Below are 20,756 nucleotides of genomic sequence, written 5' to 3'. Positions count from 1 at the left end.
GGCCAAAATGAAGAAAAGAATCAGATTATCACAAAAGATTGTTGACAAATATAAGGATGAAATATGCTTTGTAATAAAGAAGGATGAGATCTAGATGGAAGCAGTCATCCCTAGGACAGTTTGGGTAACAGAGATGGGCTATGAAATAGATGATCATATAATTGAAACTTATGCTAAAGCACTTTTGGAAGCCCCTAAAGAACCTAAGGAAGAAGTATTTGGTAGTGCAGAAACTATTGAAAGCCAAATACAATCTAAGAAAAGAGTGAAAAAGGTTGAGGCAGTTATAAGAAAAGGTTCTGGGCAAGCAAAGGAAATCAAGGATAAAGTAATGGAACAAACTGGTATAACAGAGGATGAGTTAGCATCTCCACAACCTGAAACTCACCTATCACCGATAGGCACATCTTCAGAGAATGACATGCCTACAACTTTCAAGAGAGTTGTAAGGAAAAGAGATCCCTCACCGACAACAACACCCTCACCTAGGAGGACAAGACAAAAACAACAAGCAGTGAGATCTCCGGTAAGAAAGGCTACACCAAAGAAGAAGAAACTGACAGCCAAGAAGAAGAAGAGGACAAATAAGGACATGGCCCCTGTTGACATACTGTTGAATGAAATTACAGAGGAAGGGAAATTGAAGAATATATAGAAACTATATGACACTCTGATAGCTGATGAAAAAGAACAAGTAGAAAATAGTGTTATATTGCATATGGATATGTATAAGAAATTTTTGATGGAAGTAGTAGATGAAGTACCAGATGAACTATTTAAGAGATTGGAAGCAAGGAGACAAGTAGTAGTAGAACTTGACAAGAAAATAAAGATCGAAAAGCTACTTGCTGTATACCTGGTGATTTCACCCAAATAAATTGATGACTTAATTGTTGAAGCCAACCGGTCAGTATTTTCTACTGCACACCAGCACATTGCTTTAATGGTTGGAAGAGTTAATGAGGTGACTGAGGAGACAGAAAATGCATGGAGCATTTTCCTAGTGGAAAACAAAAAACAAGAAGAATACATGAGACACAAACCTATAAAGGTATATCAGAAAGAAAGAGACAAGGGTAAAGGTAAAGTTGGTGGACCTCCCAGTGTCAAGGTTAAAGACAACTTAACCCCACCTCCTTTGATTACTCCACCGGTAACAACAACAACTACAAAAGATCAACTGAAAGTTGAAAGTATGGATGTAGAGGATGTCAATCCTAATCCTGAAGTCTTATATACAATGGATGTTGATACTCAAAAGATCAACATTGTGGTAGACAAAGATACAGCTGATAAGACTAACATGGCTAGTAAGCCTCTGGTAGATGAACAAACTGATAACACACAAAAGAAACTAGTAGATGACAAAGAGAAATAGGTAGAAACTCAGACTCAGACTAAGACAATGCAACAAATAGAGAAAAAAATAGAGCAAAAGGCTCTGGAATAGGAGCAGCAACAAAAATAGGAACAGGTTCATAAGGAAACAGTGCCACCGGCAACTGGAGAAATAGAAAAACCATTGCTTAAGGAAATGCAAACAAAAACAGACCTACCAAAGGTCAATACAAGATTGGTTACTTCCACTGGCGGTACTCCGAATGTAGGTTCCTCATCAGGCTACAAATCAATTAATGTGACTAAAGTACTATTAGATTCAATTAAAAAGATAACAGATTGTAGCTCACAAGCTTATAAGGCAATAGATGACACAATACCAATTTTTAAGGTAATTACTCCTAACTGTAATATAGACAATAAAGATTCTTTAGGACAACTTGATACTTTGTGTAAATACATCACTGAGAACATAGTGACCATTGAGAAAATAAAGGAAGAGACATTGAAGGACAAGGTAGAAATTCTTTGAAGATCAGATAAAGAAGTGTACCAAGGATTTTGACACACTTCTACCGAAACTGTGTAATTTATTGAAAGAGTACAAAACTCTGTACAAAGACACCTGTAAGACAAACTTTTTGACTGTAGATTTAGATAAGAAGATGAGAAAGGTACAAGATGAAATCAATAAACTTGTTGATAATTTTGTTAACTCACCTAATACATTATCAGTTTTTGAACAGAAGATAACAACTTTTGAGGAAGAATTAATTAAATTAGAAAAGAGAAAAAGAGAGAATAGTGAATAAGGCAAAGCATCTGAGGTTAAAACTGAGTCCAAGATTGGACTATCTAGCATCATTGTGGAAGGAAATATTTGAGGCACTAATATAGGGACAGAAAACATTGGCAGAGCATATGTAACATCTCACCAGTACAGTTAAAATAATAGAGACAACAATAAGAGATAGTAAAAAGTTTATGGAGAGTATAAACTTGATTTTGGCGGATCTATTTCAAATTGTAACTACCTAGTTACAAGGTTCAAACTACAAACTCTACTAACATCTTGACAACCTTTGTCATTGATGCCGAAGGGGGAGTAGTGGTATGAGAAAATTCAATATCGTAGGAATCATATGCTTAGCGGGAGCACACATTTTTGGTAACATTTTTTAGACTTCACATTTTTGGATACACTTTTGAAATTTCTCATGAGTGTTTCCATCAATGCCAAAGGGGGAGATTGTTGGCATATGCACACTCTAATGAGACATTGTAGGTGATTCAAGGTTTTGTCATTGATGGCAACCTTATAATCCTATGGCACCGGTAAAGCATTACACCGACAAGATAGTTCACCAGCATCAACGATCAAACTCTACACCGACACTCAGACCACCAACACCGGCACAAAGAAAGGAAGTATACTGGCATAGAGGCCGATAGGATTTTGTTATATTATATTTTGTTTATTATTGTAAAAACTTTGTAAGCTGACTTGGCAAGTTGTAAAATGACTCTTATATATAAGAGAGATCATTGTAGACATTTTGTAAGTTATGTAAGTGAAGTAAGCGAAAAGGAAAGTTATTAAGGCAGACCTATTATGCAAAATATAGGTTAAAGGATTTATGTAAGAAGCAGAGCAGCAACCGGTACTGGATCAGGCATTATAGATGCTATTGTAAAGTAGTACAAAATATTGGATTTGTATAATCCACATTGTAAGTCAGTGAGACTTCCCATTGAGCAGTGAGCTCTAAGTAGTTGGCCTTCCTCCATGTGCAGGCCCCTCTTGTAAGTAATATTCTCTTATTGGCCAGTAAGTGGATATTGTGGGTCATAAATCCCACCGAGGTTTTTCCCACACTGGGTTTCCTTGTTAAATCCTTGTGTCATGGTGTGCTTTTCATGTGGATGTTTTTAATTATGTTTATTGCATTATTTCTTGCATACCGGTACACTATTATAATATGTTCTGCATGTTTTAAGATAATAAATTCTACTCACCGGTTAGATACTGATTCACCCCCCCCCCTCTCAGTATCTGTAGGAATCCTAATAGATTTCAAACCCAAACTAATGGATCACCTTGGTAGAGGATTTGTACATTGAAGCTTGTTAGAGCTTACCTGGTTAGGGGATTTGACTATTGTAGTGATTAGAAAACAACAGGTGGTGTGATCTTCAAGTAGCACAACTTGCCTGAATAGATCCTCTTTTGCTCACTCAATACTACATCACCAACATATTCTGCAATGCCTTCAACAACTCAACACTTCTATTTTGTATCATGAAAATAGTTCATCATAATGTCATTATATAGACATTAGATACCATGTCGGCTCAAGAATCATATCACAATTTCCTAGGTGCAGTGTATCTGGACAATCTAACATAACTCATCATAGATTTCTACCAAATCTATCGGTTAGGGATAATTCATCATGACTAGTGATAACTCATCACACAAATAGTGAAATCGGTTGGAACACCGATACCAGTTAAGAGTTAACCTCTTCCAGCTCATAGACTGATTGTCCTCCATTTGCTTCTTTGATGATCTCCGTTGAGTCTCTAAGTTGGTGTCATGCCATTCCTTCATATACTGGTTGTCTACAAATACCGATTAGACACCCTCAAAACCATTTGGACTTTACTATACATATAATATCAGTTTTGCAATACAAAGACTTAGGAGTAATACCAGTTTGTCTTAACTAAGATGACTAAGACAATGTGAAGATATGTGTGTGTATACATGTGCCATTAATGACAACACATGAAGTCATCCATTACAATCATCATCAAGCCAACAATATCCCCCTTTGGCATTGATGACAACACTTATAAAATTTTACAACTTTACAACTAAGTGTGCTTACAAAAATTGTAAAAACATATTTCTACTCCCCCTTTGACAACAATGCCAAATTGAAAAGTAAAATACATATATATTATATCAAAATTTGCATATACAGAAATGTAAGAGTCTTTATCAAGGAGTGTTCATTGAAATTTTCAAGAAAATATCACTGAAAGTAATTTTCATCGGAGAAAAATAATTTTCCCATGTTTCCAAGAAGGTTTCAATAATCTCAATGGTTGTCATAACCTATGCAGTGAATTCTTCCATCGTATCCACTGTGCTCATCTCTAGAGTAGCCAAAACCACTTCTACATCCTTGTATGCCGGTTGTAAGATGTCCACTTTGGGTCTTAACTAGTTCTTTATCTCTTTTAAGGATCAGAGTCTCTTAGCATGTTCATAATCATAGACATCTAACTGATTTTGCAAATCATCAACTGATTTGCCAAATGCTAAGGCTCAATCCTGTAAAGGTATGTAGGTAATACATATCCTTTCTTGATCTATGTCTTCTCACTTCTTAATCAAATCAGTATAAAAAAATGAAACATTAGATGTATGGGCTAGTATCCTTCATCCTATTTCAATAGCAGTCCTCAAAAGATCTTTATTCAGGGATAAAGCAATCTTCCCTATATCAATATCTTTCATTATTTTCTCTCCTCTTTTCTTTCTGTAATTCTTCTTAGCTAAAGTTTGATTAGCTTCTTCAAGGGACTTCGATTGGTCAGAAGAATCAGAAACCAACTGGCCAAGCTTTCCAATAGGAGTTGACAAGTTTCTAATGTCAGTCTTTGGTAGAAGACTAGATAGAATCTCAATGACAATTTGAATTGTTTCTGCTTCCTTCCTTTGCTCTTTAAATCTTTTCTTTTGAGCTCTAGATTGCATCATTGTTGCAATCTCCATAAGTTTATATGCACTCATATTATCTACATCTATATTCCCTTTGATACCTAATGAGTCATCCTCATCATCAATTTGTTTCTTCACCATTGCTTTTTCCTTTTCAGCTGGTATCTTTTCCTCTATTTTCTCTTTCTCTTCCTCCTTTTTCTGCTCAGTTCCCTTCACTTCAACCTCTTTCTTAGGTTTCTCTTTCTCTTGTTCTACCTTTGTTTGTTTCTCTTGAGTAACCATTGTAACTAGTAGCAATTCATTTTCTACTTGGTGTTCTTTTGCTGGTGGTCGTTGAATATCCACACTAGGTTGAATTATCGGTGCTTCAACTTCTTTTTCCTGTGTAACAGTGACCAGTGGTTGTAACGGTTCCATAACTAGTGCAGTGATATTACCAGTTGCATCAATAGTGTCCTATATTTCATTAGTATCATCTACAAAGATAAATGGTAGATAAGTAGTGTCATCCTTATGCTTAATAGGATAGACAATATTCAATGGAATAATCTCTTCTTCATCTAGCTCCATTCGATCTCCAGTCTTTGTTTGATCACCATTATGAGACTTCATCTTCTCATGCATCCTTTTAATATTTTAAGATATCTAATGAGTTTCAACTTCAACAGATTGATCTTTCCCATTCAATAACTTCAATCTTCTTGCCTTAGAAAGAAATTGTCCTTTTAAATTATCAAGAAATGCTAATAATTCATCTCTAGATAATTCAAGAAAATATTGAATGAAAACATTATCAATAATTTCTTGATCTTGGTCAACAGCCATTTGCTACGTATTTGTAAGAATAGAATACAAAGAATCAGAAATATCCGTTTCAATATCCCGAGGCAACTGATTGTATTGACACAAGTGGTTTATTATCTATTGAACTATTTGTTGCTTCTGATCATCATCAAATGAATCAAAACATTTTTTCACATTATCAAACCTATTCCTCGCTAATGTTTTCATTGTATTCTCAAAATCAGTAATAGGCTTGTAAGATAAAACATTAATAGGAATACTTGGTTTTGACACTTCCTCTACTGGTTTGGCTTTCTTACCACTAGCTTTCATTTTCTTGGGTTCTTTTTCAGTGTCGGTATCCTCAGATTAATCTTGAAGAATAATTTCTCTACCTCTCTTCTTCATTGCAATCTACTTCATAGCATTCACTTTGGGTGTAGGTTCCTTTTTGACTTGGACACTTCTTGTCACCCTTGTACCGGTAGTCACTGAAGGTACTTGCTCAACTTTCTTCTTCTTCTTCACTTTGGCAGGGTTGGGTTCAGTAGGTGCATTTATTTCCTCGTATGTTCCTAGTCTTTCTTCTTATTATCCTTGGGAGATGCCAAAAGGTTGTTGGCATATCCGATTAATAATTCATAGTTGACTTCATAACGCATTTCATCCATTTCATCTCCTTGGGTTCTACAACATCCATAAGACAAAAATCTATAGTGACTGTGAAACAGATGTCTTTTGCAAAGTGTTTCACCACATCTTCAGGTAGCCTCACCCTCATGCTCATCTTCTTTTGGAACTCATTAAAATATCTATTCATTGCAGCAGAGAATGTGTTCTTTACAGTCTTAACATTGTTCTTGATTTGAGCAGTAACCAATAGATCCTTTGACCATTGAATGTAACCTATTCCCGGTAGGAAATTCTGAAAATAAAAGAATAGACCAATCAATAATTGACCAAAATTGAACTTTTGACTGTTGTCTTTCTTAATTGATTGCAAGTTCAACATCAACTAGTTCCTTATAGCCTCACATAGGTCATAATCTACATTCTCGACAATCATTCTGTAAGCTGCATGCACAGCTACAGATGGTACACTATTCATTTTTCTGGAATAAAATATCTTGTAATTAATAAACATAGTTGCAAGTCTAGCTACTGGGTCTTTGATGTTGTTGACTGAAAATGCACAACCATCAGAGGTAGTCTGAGTTAGTGTTACCACTATTTCTTTTGAAATCTTCCTCAACTTAGGAACTTCACCAGTTTGCCAAAAACTAGTCACTTCATGGATTGCTTCCTTTGTGATTGTGTGTGACCTTTCAAGATACATATTTTCACCATGCACATGACTAAGGATTATCCTAACATGTTGTTCTTCAAAATCTTCAAGAAAATATTCCACACTATGAAAACCTTTTTCATAAACCCTAAGGTACTCGAGTTTGATTTTGTCGCTTTTATCACACAAGGATTTCAATTGAGAATAAGTTGATAATGATCCTAAATCCTCAATTTTATAATCAATGTAACTGGATAAATCACCTTTTATCATAACACCACTAGGAACTTGAGACAAATAATTATATGACACTATTTTGTCTGTTTCCATAGACTCCATACGTTCAATAGTGATCATAAGTCTCTCTAATTGCTTAGACGATGATGCCATTCTTGACAAACTCGATTTGAGAGAGATTAACAAAAGAATACCTTAATTCCTCCACATTGGCAAGGTTTCCAGTTGATTTCTCAAATGTACACCTATTTCACCTTTACAAATCTTCAAATTTGATTGAATCTTTCAATCCACAACTCAAATTTATCTACAATCAGCTAGAAAATCTCTTTATTGATCTGTAGGTTCTCAAGAATTCTCTTTTGAATGCAATTAGGGTAAAACTAGCTTAGTAAAACTCACTTTTATAAACTTTACCTACTGCTTTAATTTCTTGACCGATAGGGTAGAAAACCCTAATCTATCGCTTAACAAAACTTCCCAATATTGACAGGTATATTACAGGTTGACAGTCTTTTGAAAAACTGATAGACAAAGATATCAAGAGTTCTCACAAAATAACTCAAAATGAAAAACTCTCTTACCATTCATTCTTCAAGGGATCCAGAAGTAGATTTACTGCTATGCTCCCCTTAGGCCTGTTGAAAGGCTTAGTTCATTGGTGTAGGATTTTCCATGCTAGGTGAAGGGATAGATTCTTCTTCAAGCTTGTCCTCACTCTTCTTTTTCTAGATTTTGTTCATCTCCTCTCTGGTTTCCTCTATATTGACCTTCTTCTTACCTTTCTGATCTTTAGATTGGTTAACCGATTTGTTCTTTTTGGTTCTATGGAACTTTTCCATGTGTCCCAGTTTGTGACAATTATAGAAAGCCATTCTAGATGATCTCCAAGGTCCTGCATTACCTCTTCCAATTCTCCTTCTGTAGTTCATAGCCACATGACCATAATTGTTACAAATGGTGCAAACAACATTAGTTACCTTTTCCATTTCAAATGGACTAAATCATTTGACATAGGGTTCCCGCCAGTTCATGTTTCCCTGGTTGTCATAGGTCTCCTCTAGTCACCATTAGGTATTGGATTCATATGCAGTGTCGGGTTGTTTTCTCCATATCTGCATTCAACTGATCTATGTCCATACATGTTGCATGTAAAACAGTGACCTTCAAATCTCCTAGATACATACCTAGCATTTGCATTATAGCTTGTATTCTCATTAGGTCTGCTTCTACACATATTTGCACTATGTCTAGGTTTATGATAGGCAAAGCAAACAGGTTTAAAAACTTTCTTACCAGTAGGCTTGTTAGCCTTAGGAGCATTTTTAACTTTGTGTATGTTGCTCTTTGTACCAGAAGATTCTCCTTTCTTAGATGTATTAAAATCTAGTCAAGACATGTCACCTTTCATCCTCTGAGATTGGATCTACTCATCCAACATAGAAGAGCTCTTATTGAACTATTCCAACTTTCCATTAGCCTTAGTGAGCTCTCTGGTAAGATCTTCATTGTGTTTTGTAAGAGTCTCTCTTAGAGATGTTGCCATTTCAAGATCTAGCTGCAAAGCCTCCTTCGCTTCTTTTTCTACATGCCAATGCTCATGCAAAGTTGCATTCTCTTTTTTGATCTTAGCAAACTCATGATCTCTTTATTTGATTAGTTCTTCAACTTCTCTCCTTTCTTCAAGCTCTTGGTTCATGCGGATAGTTAGGTTGTCTAACTCTCTTCTCAAATTTAGCTTTTCACCATTCAGTTTTTTAATTTCTTTAGTCAATGCATCAATGTTAGCTTCATCTAATGAAATATTATCAAATATCTCCAATAGTTGTTCAGTCAGATCTCTCCTTTGGACTTGTGAAGCTTTAAAACTGACCCTTAGGGTTTCAAGCTCTTCCTTGGTAGCTTCAAGCACTCTAGCCATCTCAAAGTAACTCGTATCCCCCATGGTGGCTTTAGGTTTTCCTTCAAAGTGATTAATCCTTAAGAAAGTTTGTCTCTAATACCAATCGATAGACTTATAAAGCACTGAGAAGGGGGGGTGAATCAATAACAACAAAAACAATACCACTTGAAAAACAGACCGGTAAAGATACTTAACTAGTTTACTTAATACTATGCATGCAATCCAAAAAGATATTAAAGCATCCACAAAAAGTAAAACATCGACCATAACACAAGTGATTATACGTGGAAAACCCAAATGGGAAAAACCACGGTGAGATGGGACTCACAAGCTAACTATCTGTAGTAATAGGTAACCGATCGATTAAGGTCTACAAAAGTGCTCTGCTAGGAGCGAATCCTATTAAAGATCCCAAATCCCTGTTAAGAGCTATACCCTTTTAAAGGTAGTACCCTATTAGGAGTAACCTCGGTAGAGGATTTCAAACCCAAACTAATGGATCACCTTGTTAGAGGATTTGTACATTAAATCTTGTTAGAGCTAACCCAGTTAAGGGATTTGATTATTGTAGTGATTAGAAAACAATAGGTGGTGTGGTCTAGAAGTAGCACAACTTGCTTGAATAGATCCTCTTCTACTCACTCAAAACTGCATCGACCAACATATTATGCAACACCTTCAACAACTCATAACTTCTATTTCGCATCATGAAAATAGTTCATCATAATGTCATTATATAGACATTAGATATCATGTCGGCTCAAGAATCATATCACAATTTCCTAGGCGCAGTGTATTTGGATAGTCTAACATAACTCATCACAAATTTCTACCAAATCTGTTGGTTAGGGATAACTCATCAAACAAACAGTGAAATGGGTTGGAACACTGATACCAGTTAAGAGTTAACCTCTTCCAACTCATATATTAATTGTCCTTCATTTCCTTCTTTGATGATCTCCACTAAATCTACAAGCTGGTGTCATGCCATTCCTTCATATACCGATCGTCTACAAATACTAATTAGAAACCCTCAAACCCATTTGGACTTTACTATACATATAATACCAGTTTTGCAATACAAAGACTTAGGAGTAATTTTGGTTTATCTTAACTAAGATGAATAAGACAATGTGAACATATGTGTGTGTACACATGTTCCATCAATGACAACACATGAATTCATCCATTACAATCATCATCAAGCCAACACAGGTGCCCCTTCCTGCCTATGACTTTTGCTTTTTATTTTAGCCCCCTATTTTGCCATCTTTCTAGTGAGGCTTTTGCCTCCCCTGTGGTGCCTTCATCCTTTGTCACCATCACTAAATTAAGTTCTCCTTCTTGCATGTCCACTTTGGGATGGGACAAGAATTTGTTAGACACAATGCACCATTGAGAGGGGGAGGGGGTGAATTAGTGGTTCTCAAACCTTTCCGTTTATCTATCCTATGTGAGCATACTACTTAATAAGATCTAACACAATGGAGACATACCATTTAGTGAGGAGACCAACTCAAAAAACAACCACACATAAAGAGACATCTCATAACACCAAGATGTATGAGGAAAACCTCAGTGAGCAATGTTGCTAGAGTTTACTGCTCCAATCTAGCCTCACAATGAAAAGACTATTACAAAGTTTAGGGCACCAACCCAAGGAGTACTAACCCCTAACTTTATGGGGTACAACCCAAAGGAGCTTCAACTTAGTGATCAAAATGTAAACTTCAAATACAAAAGTAGTTGTCTTGTTACAAGTGAATCTTGCAACCATTACATATACCTTACTCTACTAGTGAGATACCTTCTCTGTTGTACCGACTCACTTCTCTTGCTGCTCTTCACCTGCTACTTCTTTGCTAGTAAACTCTACTAGTACATCTCTCCTCTTCTTCTACTCTCTTAGATCTTCCACCTTACTCTCTGCTCTTTACCGGTACAACACTTTTCTAGTTTTCTATTTTTCTTCTTTGCAGTTTCCTTCACTTCTTCTCTGTCGGTATGAACACTATCAGTTCTTCTCTACTATAGGTTGAACACTTCAACTATATTTTCACCCACTCTCACTCTCTTCTAAGATACTTTTTGTGCACTTGGTTGTTTTTCTCTCACATGAAGAAGTTACACTTAGTCACTTCCCAGTAGCACTATCTTATTATCTTCAGCAACACTTTTCTATCTCTTAGGCTTGCATATTTATAATGCAGACTTCTCACCAAAAATCAATTCAAACTTGGCACCTTAGGGTTTTCTCATTTATCATGAGGCACATCAAATCCAATCAGATCTGATTGGATCACAACTCTGATATGACTGCCTACATATTTCTTCTAATATTGTGTCTTCTAAAATAGGTCTTCCTTCTTCAACAACCTGCAATCAATCTATCGGCTTTCCTCAGTCAATCACCATAAATGGACCGGCTATTTCCTTCACATATTTTGATCTGCATGATTGATCTATCTTGGATCTTGAGTAGCACAACTCTGCAAATTTACCTTGAGCTTTGCAGTCACCATTAATGTCAAACCAATCATAACTACCTCTTTGACCCCAGACATCATCGTCCTCTGCACATTCACCACCTCAGCTCTATGTGGCATCTATGTCGACCATCTGCTAGCTTGGTTCTTCAAGTCGATACAAATGGGATCACCGACCAAACCCTCTACTGGTTTCTCTTCTCTACTGGTATACAAACCCTATTGACATCTTACATTCTACCAGTTAACTCTAATGAATAATGATGAACTAAAGATACCCTCACTGGTATTGAGAGGGGGGGTGGTGAATCAGTACATACAAAAACTTTCCAACAATCTTAACAAGCTAAAACAATACTAATCAGTTGTCTTCATCATTGAACTTAACCATGGCAATACCAGTTAAATATAGTAAGACTTCAGACAACATAGACCGGTAAGTTTGAACATTTCAAATACATTTAATACTTGATAGCTACTCTACCCATAAACATATGCATGTGGTGTGTCACCAATACCATAACCATTAGCTCTGCATGCATAATCACTTAAACAAGGAACACTTAATCATCACATGAAAAATGCACAACACATGACACACAAATTTTTCACGTGGAAACCCAAATGGAAAAACCACGATGGGGATGAATACCCACAAGCTTGTTTTTGAACTCTTTTGAAGCTTGCTCTATTAGGAGCCTATTCTGGTTAAAGAATTTACAATAAGGTTCTACTAGGAACTAATCCTATTAAAGATCACATGGTTAAGGGATGGCTATATACCCTATTAAAGGTTGAAACCGGTTACCTTGCTAGAGGATTTGAAGAACTCAATGAACTTGATTCACCTGGTTAGAGGATTTACAATAAGCGTGTTAAAGCTACCTGGTAAAGGGATTTTCCTTCTGTTGAAATGGTTAGAAGACAAAAGGTAAAGCTTTGATATCATAACAACACTATATACTAAGTCAGATCCTTTTCAATTCCTCTACTTCTCCAACCACACTCTGCAATTTTCTCTTATTGATCTGGCAAGTATCTCATCACTCAGATACACACACAACATTTGCCAACAACTTACAACAACAAACATCATCAACCTTATAGACAACAATTAGGTCGGTAGCATAAACCCTAAACCCTAAGAATTTTAGGTTTACAATACAAGCGGTCCAATCCTAATCATCCAAACACTTTGCATAGAGAAATAAAATTTCAAACAGATCACAAACAATTTGCATCATCCATTCTTCACTGCACATAGAAATTAGTAACTCATCATGCTTTCTTCTCATACTGCTAAGAAGAATGTTGATTCTCGAGGTAGACATTTAATTGAGTCGATCTTCACATGCAAGATCCTCAAGGAAATCCTTCACGTGCACAAAGCTAACATGGCATCACAATCTCATCTTCATCTCTTAGCTGACTTAACATAGAATGTCATCAGTTGCATCGCATAAGCGAGATTGCCAAACCAGAAACCCTAGAGCTGAGACTACCAATCGGTAGTCATACTCAGTGAAACCCTAACACTGGTTCATTGCATTTCTTCACACCAGTTCACTTACACTTATTAACATCAATGACAACATATATTATCATCATATCAACATGTCAGTTCATCATATGCCAACAATCTCCCCCTTTGGCATTGATGGCAATACTCAGTGTAGCATTGCAACTGTAGAGATCATAGACCAGTGTATTATGCATCATCAGATGTCTTCTCCCCATACATTAGATATCTTCACCCCCTTTGACAACAATGCCAAATTGGAGGCACAAGCTTCCATTCTCCACTATGCTGCTCCCCCTATGGAGTAGCATCCTTCAACACATCAATCCTGAAAGATTTGACATTGTAGTACCTAACTGATGTGGAGCACACAACTTTAGTTGACTTCATGAAGGGGAAGAACCCCTAATTCACCTCTTAAATAGGTAAATGTAGTCTTTGGTAAGGGCTTAGTGAATATATCTGCTAGTTGCTCCTTATTGGAAACATGTTCTAGTACAACCTCCTTATTCTGAACCTTTTCTCTCAATAAGTGATACTTAAGCTCAATGTGCTTAGTTCTTGCATGCAATACTGGATTCTTGGAAATATTTATTGCACTTGTGTTGTCACAAAATATATTCACTGGTTCAAATACAGGTACTTTGAAACCTTCCAATACATGTTTCATCTAGATTGCTTGAGTGTAGTTCATAAATGCTGCCACATATTCTGCTTTAGCTATAGACTGAGAAATACAACTTTGCTTCTTACTGGTCCATGAGATTAGTCTTTTACCAAGAAAGAACGCTCAACCGGTTGTTCTCTTCTGGTCATCCACATTACCTGCCCAATCAACATTGGTATATACTTTGAGGTTAAAGTCACCATTATATAGATACCATAATCCATAGTCAACTATTCCTTTCAGATATCGAAGAATCCGCTTGACAACTACCAAATGGGATTCTCTTGGACTTTTATGAAAATGAGCTACTATGCTCACTGCATGAGCAATATCTGGTCTACTGTGCACCACATAGTGCAACTTACCAATCATTGATCGGTACTCCTCATTCACCAATGCTGAATCATCTTCCTTAGTCAGTTTACAGCTGGTCACCATCAGTGTACCAATCGGTTTTCTCTCCTCCATGCTAAAGGTCTTCAATACCTCTTTGACATACTTGGATTGGGTAATAAAGATACCCTCTTTCATTTGTTGAATCTATAAACCAATGAAGAACTTTAGCTCTCCAATCAGAGACATCTCAAACTCTTTCTTCATTTCATCTGCAAAAGCATGACTCATTTTATCATCTCCTCCAAAGATTATGTCATCTATGAATACTTTATAGATTAGAATCTGATCATCTTTAGATTTTAGATAGATGTTGCTATCCTCACTTATTCTCTGAAATCCAATCTTCACAAGATGAGAGTGTAACCATTCATACCATTCCCTATGTGCTTGTTTTAATCCATACAGGGCTTTGTGTAATCTACACACCATGTTACTATCTTCTGATAAGGAAAACCCTTCTGGTTGCTCAATATACTCTTCCTCTTCTAGGATTCCATTCAAAAACCTAGACTTCACATCCATCTGATAAAACTTAAATCCCTTAAATGTTGCAAATGCGAGTAGAATTTAGACACCTTCTAGTCTAGCCACAGGAGAAAAGGTTTCTCCATAGTCTTCTCCCTCTTCCTGAGCATATCCCTTGCATACAAGTCTTGCCTTGTTCCTCACAACTATGCCTTCTTCATTTAGCTTATTCCTGAAGACCAATTTGGTACCTATGACATTCTTGTGATCTGGTCTAGGTACCAAGGACCATGTTGCATTCTTCTCTATTTGGTCTAGCTCTTCTTTCATTGCTTTAATCCAATCTTCATCTATAAGTGCTTCTCTGGAAGTCTTGGGATCTAATTCATAAATCATGCAAGATTTTTCTTTCACCTTTCTTGTTGTGAGTATCCCTGCATCTTTATCTCCTATGATTTTCTTCAGATCATGATGTAGTTTCACATACCTAGGAATGACTCTATCTTGTTCTGCTAGTTTTTCCTCTTCTTCTTCACTTACTTCTTCTTTTTCACCTACTACAACTTCTACCGGTATAGGAACATTGTGATCTTTACTTGTTTCTTTCTTAATTGGTTCCTAGAAGGCTATACCTAGTTCATCTTCCAATTCTTTGCTGCAGGTTTCCTTAGGTTCCTCAGGGGATTCATCAACCCTGACATTGATACTCTCAACAATTTTCTGTGTTCTATTGTTGTAGCACTTGAGAGCTTTTCTCTTAGTGGAATATCCTAGAAATATTCCTTCATCACATTTAGCATCAAACTGGCTCATATGCTCACCTCTCTTGATATAACACTTACTGCCAAACACTTTAAAATAACTCGCAGTGGTATTTTTCCCAGTCCAATACTCATAAGGGGTTTTAACTCTACCTTTCTTGATGAGTACCCGGTTCATAGTATAGACTTCAGTGCTCACCGATTCTCTCCAAAAATTGTGAGCAACCTTTCCTTAGATCAACACTGTTCTAGCTGCTTCAACTACAGTCCTGTTAATCCTTTCTGCTATGCCATTCAATTGTGGTGTTCTTGGGGCAGACAATTACCTCTTGATACCATTATCTTCATAGTACTTGTTCAAATCATCAAAAGTGAATTCACCTCCTTGATCAGTTCTTAGGCATTTTATCTTTTGACCACTTTCCTTATCTACTAATTCTCTAAAGGATTTGAACTTTCCAAACGCCTTAGACTTGTCTTTCAAGAATGTGACCCACATCATTCTTGAGTAGTCATCAGTAAGAATCATGAAATACCTATCTCCCTGAATATTTCTAATTTTCATAGGACCACACAAATCAGTATGCACAAGATCAAGTAAGTTTTTTGCTGAAAAAGACTTACCTTTGAAAGTTGAGGAAGACATCTTCCCAAGTTGACATTCTCTACACAAAGAATTCTTCGATTTGTTCAGCAAAGGCAATCCTCTTACTGCCTTGATCTTACTAGCCTTTACAATATTATCAAAGTTCATATGACAAAATCTGCTATGCCATATCCAACTGTCATCAAACTTTTCCATCAAACACCGACTTATCTTGGCATTCAACTAAAACAGGTTACCTCTAGTCTTCTTACCAGTGGCAATAAGTTCACCACTTTTACCATTTATACTACAGACTCCATCTTTGAACTCTAGAATGAGTCCTTTATCATTTAGCTAAGAAACACTCAATAGGTTATGCTTAAGACCTTCTACCCAGTAGACATCATCTGCACTGCTCTTTCCATACAGTGAGATGGATCCTTTACCTTTCACCAAACATGGTGCATCTTTGCCAAATCTGACAACACCTCCATCATATTCTTTTAGAGACAAAAAATTTCTCCCATCACTAGTCATGTGGTGAGAACAACCACTATCAATTATCCACTCATTAGAGTTGTCAATGCAAGAGACAAGGAATTTCTTGTAAGACACTTCTTCCTTTATAGCTACAAATACTATGTCTTCATTTTCTTCATCCTCAGATTCTTCATTAGTAATACCTTCATCCACTGCAACAAGACAATTTCTTCTATTTCCTCCTTTCTACTTTCTAAACCTCTCTAGTTTATCCTTATTCTCATTGTTAGGATAGTTAACAGCTATATGTACTATCTTATTCTGGGAAAAACATTTTAAAGGAAGCTTACCTCTATATTTACGAGTACCTTTTGGAAGTCTCTTGGCAAGAAGAGCTTCAAAATCCATCAGAATTTATTTATCATCCATACCTCTGCTTTGGATGGATTCATAACTAGTACTTGCTTCTTTTCCTTTTCTAGTTGGTGCAATAGATGCTCTAAAAGTTGACCTAGTCTTCTGAACACTGCCATCATAGCTATTCAACTCATATGCAGTTAACTTTGCAATGATAGAGTCTAAGGATACCTTGGTTTTGTCAATAGACCTTAGTTCCTGAATAGCAATAACTTTGATTGCATAGACTAGTAACAATGATCTCAAGACTTTAGTGACAATGGTGGCATCATCAATTATTCCACTAGTGCTCTTAATATCTCCAACAACAGTCTTGATTCTTATGCCATATTGTTGAATGGTCTCACCTTCAACCATCCTCATGTCTTCAAATTTTCCTCTAAGGCTCTCTTCCTTAGCTTTCTTTACATGCTCATCATCACCATAAATAGTTTCCATTGTGTCCCATACATCTTTAGGAGTGTCCTTATCTTGTACATCAATGAACTCAATATCAAACAAACTGCTAATAAGGGCTTCCATGACTTGCCCTTTTTCTTGAATATCTCTTTTCTGATAATTAGTTAAAGTGCCAGTGGGAATTACATAGCCATTTTCAACATAGCTTTAGTGTTGAGAACCCAAACTCTTGATATAGATCTTCATTATGTCCCTCCATATTTTGAAGTTATCTCTATTAAACTTAGGACCTTCCCTCTTCATCATTAAGGTAGGATCTTCTACCTCAAGCAGTTAAGCTTATATCACAAAGGACCTGGAATCACTCTAATACCAATTGATGAATAATAATGAACAACACATACCCTAACTGGTACTAAGAGGTGGAGAGGTGAATTAGTACATACAAAAACTTTCCAACAATCTTATCAAGCTAAAACAATACTAACCAGTTGTCTTCATCACTGAACCTAACCATGGCAATACCGGTTAAATATAGTAAGACTTCAGACATCATAGATCGGTAAGTCTAAACATTTCAAATACATTTAATACTTGATAGCTACTCTACCCATAAACATATGCATGTGGTGTGTCACTAGTACCATAACCATTAGCTCTGCATGGATAATCACTTAAATAAGGAACACTTAATCATCACATGAAAAATGCACAACACATCACACAAATTTTTTTCACGTGGAAACCCAAATGGGAAAAACCATAGTGGGGATGAATACCCACAAGCTTTTTTTTGAACTCTTTTGAAGCTCACTCTATTAGGAGCCTAGTCCGATTAAAAACTTTACAATAAGGTTTTGCTAGGAACCGATCCTGTTAAAGATCAACCGATTAAGGGATGGCTATATACCATGTTAAAGGTTGAAACCCTATTAATGGTTACCTTATTAGAGGATTTGAAGAACTCAATGAACTTGAGTCACCTAGTTAGAGGATTTACAGTAAGCCTATTAAAGCTACCCGATAAAGGGATTTTTCTTCTGTTGAAATGGTTAGAAGACAACAGGTAAAGCTTTGATCTGATAACAACACTATATGCTAAGGCAGATCCTTTTTAGTTCCTCTACTTCTGCAGCCAAACTCTGTAGTTTTCTCTTACTAGTCTGGCAAGTATCTCATCACTCAGATACACACACACCATTTGCCAACAACTTACAATAACAAACATCATCGACCTTATAGATAACAATTAGGTTGGTAGCATAAACCCTAAACCCTAAGCATTTTAGGTTTACAATTCAAGCGGTCCAATCCTGACCGTCCAGACACTTTGCATAGAGAAATACAATTTCAAACAAATCACAAGACAATCTGCATCATCCATTCTTCACCGCACATAGAAATCAGTAACTCATCACGCTTTCTTCTCATAGTGCTAAGAAGAATGTTGATTCCTGAGGTAGACATTTAATGTAGTCAATCTTCACATGCAAGATCCTCAAGGAAATCATTCACGTGCACAAAGTTGACGTGGCATCATGATTTCATCTCCATCTCTTAGCTGAGTTAACACAGAATGTCATCGGTTGCATCACTCAAGCAAGATTGCCAAACCAGAAACCCTAGAGCTGAGACTACCAATCGGTAGTCATACTTAGTGAAACCCTGACACTAGTTCACTACATTTCTTCATACCTATTCACCAACTTCTTCCAATCTGCATACTGGTTCACTTACACTTATTTACATCAATGAAAACATACATTATCATCATATCAACATGTTGGTTCATCATATGCCAAAAAAATCATCATGTCTTCTCTGTGTTGAATTACCGGTGGAACACCTTGATCGGTCGTCAAATATGTCTATCTAAAGTATGCACATTCCCACAAAGTTGGAAGACATCTGCATCTGCCCCTTGCTCGTAGTATCGGTGGGATTGCATACCGATAAACTTTCTTGATGACACTCTATCATCAACCTTCAGTAGAAACCATCTTCAATCTGACCATTCCTGTGACTACATCTAACCAGCCTTGCCCTCTCCCTGATCATCTTAGACTACATCACAACTAGTTTGTTAAGATGACAAACACATCACTTCTTTTGTACCAACATGACAACATGCCTTCACTGTCAGTCCAGTGCATAACCCTTTTCTCATGCTCTTGAGGCATCTCTTTTGTTTCACCAGTGGATCTGGTGTGAGCCTTCAGGTACTTACCTTTACCTCTTCACTCTTATCTCACCAAACAGTAATGCATATAATGCATAATAGGAGATAAGCTCCACTTACCAGTGGAGTGACACCTTATCTTTTGCATCTTGCTGTAGCATCCTAAAATTGTGACACTTGCAATTTCGACTGCATTTGGGTCTTCACGATGGCGACGCAACACTGAACCTGAATGGAGACCCCAAAACCTGTTTATGACATCAAAACTGCATTTTTCAGCACCCTGGCCTGATCCTCCTTGTACCCTGCTATCCCAGGAGGTGGGACCATGTCGCCCAGCACCCTGGTCCTTCAGGACCATGGCGCCCAATGCCCTGGTCCCCCAGGACCATGGCGCCAAACGCCCTGGTCCCTGGCCCTATTTTGGGCCTGGTCTCTTATAGGGGCTTCGGGTCTTTAAGTTCGCAAATTGGAAAATAAGGTTGCTATGTCAGCCCAAGGTCAGAAAAATTAGTCTTTCAACCCTAATTGGCAAGTATATAAACTACATTTCCTCTCCCATTTTGAGGAGGAAGGACATATGTGTGCAAGATGCGAAAGCGATATTAAAACACTCAAACATTCAAGCATTCAAGCATTCAAGCATTCCTTCAAGCAATTGATCATTCTAAGTCTCCATTCAAGGCTAAGTGTTGCATTCAAGACAAGGATTCAACCATTGAAGAGGAGATCACTTACAACTTACAATATACAACAACATTTACACCTTCGCATGTAAGAATACAAACATTCTTACAACAAGGTATCAGTACTTGTTTACATTACAATCATTTACATTTATAGCATTCTCATTTCTTGGTTAATTCCAAAATCGGGGTTTGACCTAAGGGCAAACCCCTAACCCCCCAATCATCCTCTCTTTTTTGTGTGTAGGTTGCAGGTACGCAGCTGTAATTGAAGATCTGGAATCCTTGTGCAGAGACGAACAGATCCCCCTTCGTTTCATGGATTTTTCAGAGGACCGTGTGCACGTCGGGTGCCATCATCCCATCAACTTTCACTCAAATTTGCAGAACAGCACCATCTCAACATTTTACTACTAATTCCAGGTCCGCAGCTTCA

This window comes from Cryptomeria japonica, chromosome 5 (genome assembly GCF_030272615.1).
Source record: "Cryptomeria japonica chromosome 5, Sugi_1.0, whole genome shotgun sequence".
Classification (NCBI taxonomy): Eukaryota; Viridiplantae; Streptophyta; class Pinopsida; order Cupressales; family Cupressaceae; genus Cryptomeria; species Cryptomeria japonica.
Note: the sequence above shows the minus strand (reverse complement) of the source record.